Source organism: Ascaphus truei, unplaced genomic scaffold (genome assembly GCF_040206685.1).
Source record: "Ascaphus truei isolate aAscTru1 unplaced genomic scaffold, aAscTru1.hap1 HAP1_SCAFFOLD_683, whole genome shotgun sequence".
Taxonomy (NCBI): Eukaryota; Metazoa; Chordata; class Amphibia; order Anura; family Ascaphidae; genus Ascaphus; species Ascaphus truei.
Window position 1 is genome coordinate 66,397 of NW_027457016.1, and position 8,605 is coordinate 75,001.

Genomic DNA, 8,605 nt, shown 5'->3' on the forward strand with positions numbered 1-8,605 from the left:
AGTGGGGTTGGAGAGAGAGAGGCACGGTGGGGGTGGAGAGAGAGAGGCACGGTGGGGGTGCAGAGAGGCACGGTGGGGTGGAGAGAGGCACGGTGGGGTGGAGAGAGAGTGGCACGGTGGGGGTGGAGAGAGAGGGGCACGGTGGAGGTGGAGAGAGAGGGGCACGGTGGGGTGGAGAGAGAGGGGCACGGTGGGGGTGGAGAGAGAGGGGCACGGTGGGGTGGAGAGAGAGGGGCACGGTGGGGGTGGAGAGAGAGAGGCACAGTGGGGGATAGAGAGGCACAGTGGGGGGGGAGAGAGAGAGGCACAGTGGGGGGGAGAGAGAGAGGCACAGTGGGGGGGAGAGAGAGAGGCACAGTGGGGGGGAGAGAGAGGCACAGTGGGGGTGGAGAGAGAGGCACAGTGGGGGTGGAGAGAGAGGCACAGTGGGGGTGGAGAGAGAGGCACAGTGGGGGTGGAGAGAGAGGCACAGTGGGGTTGAGAGAGAGGGCACAGTGTGGGGGGGGAGAGAGGCACAGTGAGGGGGAGAGAGGCACAGTGAGGGGGGAGAGAGGCACAGTGAGGGGGGGGAGAGAGGCACAGTGAGGGGGGAGAGAGAGGCACAGTGAGGGGGGAGAGAGCACAGTGAGGGGGGAGAGAGGCACAGTGAGGGGGAGAGAGGCACAGTGAGGGGGGAGAGAGGCACAGTGAGGGGGGGAGAGAGAGAGGCACAGTGAGGGGGGGAGAGAGAGAGGCACAGTGGGGGTGGAGAGAGAGAGGCACAGTGGGGGTGGAGAGAGAGAGGCACAGTGGGGGTGGAGAGGAGAGGCACAGTGGGGGATAGAGAGGGCACAGTGGGGGGGGAGGGAGAGGCACAGTGGGGGTGGAGAGAGAGAGAGGCACAGTGGGGGTGGAGAGAGAGAGAGGCACAGTGGGGGTGGAGAGAGGCACAGTGGGGGTGGAGAGAGGCACAGTGGGGGTGAGAGAGGCACAGTGGGGAGAGAGAGAGGCACAGTGGGGGAGAGAGAGCACAGTGGGGGGAGAGAGAGGCACAGTGGGGGAGAGAGAGGCACAGTGGGGGAGAGAGAGGCACAGTGAGGGGGAGGGGGAGGCACAGGGGGGGAGAGAGGCACAGGGGGAGAGAGAGGCACAGGGGGAGAGAGAGGCACAGGGGGGAGAGAGAGGCACAGGGGGGAGAGAGAGGCACAGGGGGGAGAGAGAGGCACAGGGGGGGAGAGAGAGGCACAGGGGGGGAGAGAGAGGCACAGGGGGGGAGAGAGAGGCACAGGGGGGGAGAGAGAGGCACAGGGGGGAGAGAGAGGCACAGGGGGGAGAGAGAGGCACAGGGGGGAGAGAGAGGCACAGGGGGGAGAGAGAGGCACAGGGGGGAAGAGAGGCACAGGGGGGAGAGAGATTCACAGGGTGGAGAGAGGGCACAGTGGGGTTGGAGAGAGAGAGCACGGTGGGGGTGGAGAGAGGAGAGCACGGTGGGGGTGGAGAGAGGCACGGTGGGGTGGAGAGAGAGTGGCACGGTGGGGTGGAGAGAGAGGGGGCACGGTGGGGGTGGAGAGAGAGGGGCACGGTGGGGGTGGAGAGAGAGGGGCACGGTGGGTGGAGAGAGAGGGGCACGGTGGGGGTGGAGAGAGAGGGGCACGGTGGGGCGTGGAGAGAGAGGGGCACGGTGGGGGTGGAGAGAGAGGGGCACGGTGGGGGTGGAGAGAGAGGGGCACGGTGGGGTGGAGAGAGAGAGGCACAGTGGGGGATAGAGAGGCACAGTGGGGGATAGAGAGGCACAGTGGGGGATAGAGAGGCACAGTGGGGGATAGAGAGAGAGGCACAGTGGGGGGAGAGAGAGAGGCACAGTGGGGGGGAGAGAGAGAGGCACAGTGGGGGGGAGAGAGAGGCACAGTGGGAGGGGGGAGAGGCACAGTGGGAGGGGGGAGAGGCACAGTGGGAGGGGGGAGAGGCACAGTGGGAGGGGGGAGAGGCACAGTGGGAGGGGGAGAGGGCACAGTGGGAGGGGGGGCAGAGGCACAGTGGGAGGGGGGAGAGGCACAGTGGGGGGGAGAGGGCACAGTGGGGGGTGAGGGCACAGTGGGGGGGAGCAGTGGGGAGAGTGGCACAGTGGGGGGGGAGAGGACAGTGGGAGGGGGGAGAGGCACAGTGGGAGGGGGAGAGGCACAGTGGGGGGGGGGAGAGGCACAGTGGGGGGGGAGAGGCACAGTGGGGGGGGGGAGAGGCACAGTGGGGGGGGGGGGAGAGGCACAGTGGGGCGGGGGGGGAGAGGCACAGTGGGGGGGGGGTGAGCACAGTGGGGGGGGGGACACAGTGGGGGGGGGGAGGAGTGGGGGAGGCACAGTGGGGGGGGAGAGGCACAGTGGGGGGGGGGGGATGAGGCACAGTGGGGGGGGGGAGCAGTGGAGGTGGGAGAGTGGGAGGGGAGAGTGGGGGGGGAGGCACAGTGGGTGGGGAGAGGCACAGTGGAGGGGGGGGGGGTTGTGGGTGGGGGGGGGGGATAGGCAAGTGTGGGGGGAGGGATAGGCAGTGGGGGGGAAAGGTGGCACAGAGATGGGGAGAAAAATAATTAAGAATGTATATTAAATATTTGAAAATTGTACTTATGAGGACTTTATTTGCTGTTATTTCCTAGTAATTATTCTGCTCATACAAATATTCTATAATTCATATACTAAGATAAATCACTTAATTTTTCGTGTTCTGAGGTAATGAGGAAGGGAGAGGTGTTGAGGAGACTTACGGAGTGATGTGGACATGATTCTATCTACCAGCCCCATTATGTCTCCAACTATTCATATATCTCCATCTCTCTTTCTTCGCCACTTATCGGTACATGAATACTTTCCTACCTGCCGCCCTTGATCTACAGATAGGGTGACCAGACGTCCTTGTTTTGCCGGAAAGTCCCGTTTTTTTCTGTCGTGTCCCGGTTGTTGGTCTGTCACGGAAATGCCTGGTTTTTGGCCCCTGGCGGCACTGCGCGAGTCGGAGGCGAGTATTTTCAATGCCGGGGGGTTGGGCTTTAGACAGAAAATGCTGGCTGCAGGGGAGGATTGGATGGGATGACGGGGGTGGGGCTTTATAGAATGCCGGGCCGCAGGGGATTGGTTGAAGGATGCTGGGGGTGGGACTTTGGGAGAAAAAAAAAAGAATTCGCAGGGGCGACCGCCTGGCCACCCGCTCTCCCCGGCTTTCCCTCCCCCGGCACTCCGGCTCTCCCTCCCCCTGGCACCCGGTCCCCGGCTCTCCCTCCCCCTGGCAACCGGGCCCCGGCTCTCCCTCCCCCTGGCAACCGGGCCCCGGCTCTCCCTCCCTCTGGCAACCGGGCCCCGGCTCTCCCTCCCCCTGGCAACCGGACCCCGGCTCTCCCTCCCCCTGGCAACCGGGCCCCGGCTCTCCCTCCACCTGGCAACCGGGCCCCGGCTCTCTCTCCCACTGGCAACCGGTTGCTGGAAAAATCAAATTGAAATGACTTCCAGCGATTGCGACCAAGCTGTTGCGCCATCCTGTCGCTCCAACTATAAGCGCACGCGACGTCTTCAATACATTTGTTTTGACGCGACGTCGCCAGCACTATTAGTGCGGCCTAATATGTGTCAGCCAGATAGGGGTTCCCCGAGATTTTTCGAAATACTTCAAGGGTTTCTCCAAACAAAAAAGGTTGGGAATCACTTGTCTAGTCTACCTTCTTAATCCATAATTCCGATTTCTCTGTGGTATAAGCGCTCTAATGCTTGATCCCCATCATGTAATTCATCATTCATATAACTCCATAGCACTGGTACTGGGGGTTTCTGTAGTAATGTCCATGAAAGGGTTACTTTTTTACTTTGGTAGGAATCACTTCACTCAACTTAGTGATTTGGACAGCACTGGTTTAGCAGTCTCCCAAACACAGACAAATACGAGCTCGGGAAGAGAGGAGTCAGACAACAGGTCTGCTTCCACACTTCAAAGTTTATTCAGTTGTGCCCTGACATTTATACAAAAAACTAAGGGCATGTTAATACATAACATATCATGTTTAACAATGAGAAATAACAAGTTTCTGTAGAGGTTATGTATCCGTGTCTTTGGACAAAGCATTAGTAAATCACTACATCTTGCTTATGTTTGGCCAGCAGTTTCTACTTCTACATTACAAAGAGAAATACAGGGAATGTTTCTCAAGAGCTTGTAGCTGTATTGTTTGGGACATTTTACTGCTCTTGTGCTATTGTATAAAAGACAAACTGAGAACAACAGAAGTAAATAAAGATTACAACTAGCATAGTGAGTTAATTTTTTTCAGTACTGGAACAGCTCATATAAGAAGGATAAAGATAGCAAATTATATTAACCTTTCAATCCCTGAGACTTGTAGAGCTGACATATAATTTTAACACCTTCAGTCCAGCATTGTAGTGGTATACAGTTCTTAAAGGGACCTATACTCCCTGAAGGGGCAGAGCAATGAGAATTGACCCACTACTCCACCCCTCATTGGGATGATCCCTGGACCTCCATAGACCACACAGATGGTGCAATATTGTATAAGGATTTTTTACTGACATTTCTGGAGTACTCCCCTCCTGTGCTGATCCCGAGGCGTGCTGCCACTAGTAGAAAGTCCAATGCAATATCCAGAAGAATGCAGCGCACCGCCAAGGAGAGTGGGTCAAAAAAAGTTGGTAACGAATATAATCTTTATTCGTCCATCATATACAGAAGTGTAAAAACCTCCTACATGTTCCGTGCGTGTAGCACTATCAGACATACACTACACTACATGTTCCGTGCGTGTAGCACTATCAGACATACACTACACTACATGTTCCGTGCGTGTAGCACTATCAGACATACGCTAACTAGGTACCTGCGTGTAGCACTTTATCAAGGAGTATACCAAACACACAAACCCGTTTCCCTTTAAAGCATACACCTTGAGGTTCCGTTTCGCGCCAAAAATGCAATGACGTCACTAGGCCGGCCCCCAATCCACACGTCAGGATATCACAGTACCATGTGACTTATCTCCACACCTTGATGTCCGTGCTCTATCAGACATAACTAGGTACCTGCGTGTGGTGGGTCCGTCCCCATGCGCATTGGCACCAAAACGAGGCCTCTCAATCTCCAACTGCTGGGGTCTTTTTCTTCTCTTCCCTACTCCTCTGTCTCATCTCTATGGCTTTAGAGAGGAGTGAATATATCAATACAATGGATGTGTCATTAAGAGATTATAGGAGGAACATATACTGCTGGATTAAATGTATCAAATTATAGATAACTGCAACAAATTGCAAATAAATGGGAGATTCTGTACTATTAACTAGATGTCCAGAATGAAGGTTATGAACATAATTTGAGATAAGGCGCTTGTGAGCAATTCCTCTGTTCAAGGAAGTATAGTTTGTTCTGGACGCACAATCCGTTACTTGTGTTGTTTTTGTGTCACTGTAATAGTGGTATATTGAGAGAGGTTCCCTGTCTAGGTGTACACAATTACATTGTTTTTATAAAGTTTGTTAAGTGTCAATAAAGTTTGTGTTGAAGTATAGAGACTCCGTCTGCTGAACGCTGGTCGGCTGATGTCATGGGGGCGGGACCACCCCGCACATGCGCATGTAAACGGCGAGACTGAGGCCAGATGTGATATGGGCAGTTTGCTGCCTGACTGCCTAAAGGACGTCATTGCGCATGTGCAGAGGGGAGGGCCGTCCGGGAGGCGTCCGCAAAATCAGTTGGAGATTGAGAGGCCTCGTTTTGGTGCCAATGCGCGTGACGCGGTAGGGGACGGACCCACCACACGCAGGTACCTAGTTAGCGTATGTCTGATAGTGCTACATGCACGGAACATGTAGTGTAGTGTATGTCTGATAGTGCTACACGCACGGAACATGTAGTGTAGTGTATGTCTGATAGTGCTACACGCACGGAACATGTAGTGTATGTCTGATAGTGCTACACGCACGGAACATGTGCTGTAGTGTATGTCTGATAGTGCTACACGCACGGAACATGTAGTGTAGTGTATGTCTGATAGTGCTACACGCACGGAACATGTGCTGTAGTGTATGTCTGATAGTGCTACACGCACGGAACATGTAGGAGGTTTTTACACTTCTGTATATGATGGACGAATAAAGATTATATTTGTTACCAACTTTTTATGACCCGCTCTCCTCGGCGCGCGCTGCATTCTGCTGGGTATTGCATTGTACCTTCTGTATCCACCTCCTAGCAGAGCGAATAAGTACAGTAAGTAGCAACATATATTTCTAATACACAACCCGATTTCCCCTATTTATTTAGCAAATTGTAATATTATATACACAAGCCACAAGGTCAGGTCAGGAATGAGGAATGTCACATTTTTAAAATGTCTTAATTTTAATTAATGTCAATTATTTATTTAATTTTAATGTCTTCATTATTTATTTAATTAAAATTAATGTATTCATTTTGTATTAAGTACAGTAGAGATTAGAAAGTACATTTCAGATTTCAGGCTGCAAAGTGGTTTGTTTTATTTATTTCTGATAGTGAAATCCTCTATCCTCTGTACACACAAACGCACACTGCAGCCCCCACCTCCATACACACGCACACTGCAGCCCCCACCCACCTCTATACACACGCACACTGCAGCCCCCACCCACCTCTATACACACGCACGCACACTGCAGCCCCCACCCACCTCTATACACACGCACGCACACTGCAGCTCCCACCCACCTCTATACGCACGCACGCACACTGCAGCCCCCACCCACCTCTATACGCCCGCACGCACACTGCAGCCCCCACCCACCTCTATACGCACGCACGCACACTGCAGCCCCCACCCACCTCTATACGCACGCACGCACACTGCAGCCCCCACCCACTTCTATACGCACGCACACTGCAGCCCCCACCCACCTCTATACGCACGCACGCACACTGCAGCTCCCACCCACCTCTATACGCACGCACGCACACTGCAGCTCCCACCCACCTCTATACGCACGCACGCACACTGCAGCCCCCACCCACCTCTATACGCACGCACACTGCAGCCCCCACCCACTTCTATACGCACGCACGCACACTGCAGCCCCCACCCACTTCTATACGCACGCACACTGCAGCCCCCACCCACCTCTATACGCACGCACGCTGCAGCCCCCACCCACCTCTATACGCATGCACGCTGCAGCCCCCACCCACCTCTATACGCACGCACGCACACTGCAGCCCCCACCCACCTCTATACGCACGCACACTGCAGCCCCCACCCACCTCTATACGCACGCACACTGCAGCCCCCACCCACCTCTATACGCACGCACACTGCAGCCCCCACCCACCTCTATACGCACGCACACTGCAGCCCCCACCCACCTCTATACGCACGCACACTGCAGCCCCCACCCACCTCTATACGCACGCACACTGCAGCCCCCACCCACCTCTATACGCACGCACACTGCAGCCCCCACCCACCTCTATACACACGCACGCACACTGCAGCCCCCACCCACCTCTATACGCACGCACACTGCAGCCCCCACCCACCTCTATACACACGCACGCACACTGCAGCCCCCACCCACCTCTGCACGCACGCTGCAGCCCCCACCCACCTCTATACACACGCACGTACACTGCAGCCCCCACCCACCTCTATACGCACGCACGCACACTGCAGCCCCCACCCACCTCTGCACGCACGCTGCAGCCCCCACCCACCTCTATACGCACGCACACTGCAGCTCCCACCCACCTCTATACGCACGCACACTGCAGCCCCCACCCACCTCTATACGCACGCACACTGCAGCCCCCACCCACCTCTATACACACGCACGCACACTGCAGCCCCCACCCACCTCTATACGCACGCACACTGCAGCCCCCACCCACCTCTATACGCACGCACACTGCAGCCCCCACCCACCTCTATACGCACGCACACTGCAGCCCCCACCCACCTCTATACGCACGCACACTGCAGCCCCCACCCACCTCTATACGCACGCACACTGCAGCCCCCACCCACCTCTATACGCACGCACACTGCAGCCCCCACCCACCTCTATACACACGCACGCACACTGCAGCCCAAACCCACCTCTATACGCACGCACACTGCAGCCCCCACCCACCTCTATACACACGCACGCACTGCAGCCCCCACCCACCTCTGCACGCACGCTGCTGCCCCCACCCACCTCTATACACACGCACGTACACTGCAGCCCCCACCCACCTCTATACGCACGCACGCACACTGCAGCCCCCACCCACCTCTGCACGCACGCTGCAGCCCCCACCCACCTCTATACGCACGCACACTGCAGCCCCCACCCACCTCTATACGCACGCACACTGCAGCCCCCACCCACCTCTATACGCACGCACACTGCAGCCCCCACCCACCTCTATACACACGCACGCACACTGCAGCCCCCACCCACCTCTATACACACACGCACACTGCAGCCCCCACCCACCTCTATACGCACGCACACTGCAGCCCCCACCCACCTCTATACGCACGCTGCAGCCCCCACCTCTATACGCACGCACGCACACTGCAGCCCCCACCCACCTCTATACACACGCACGTACACTGCAGCCCCCA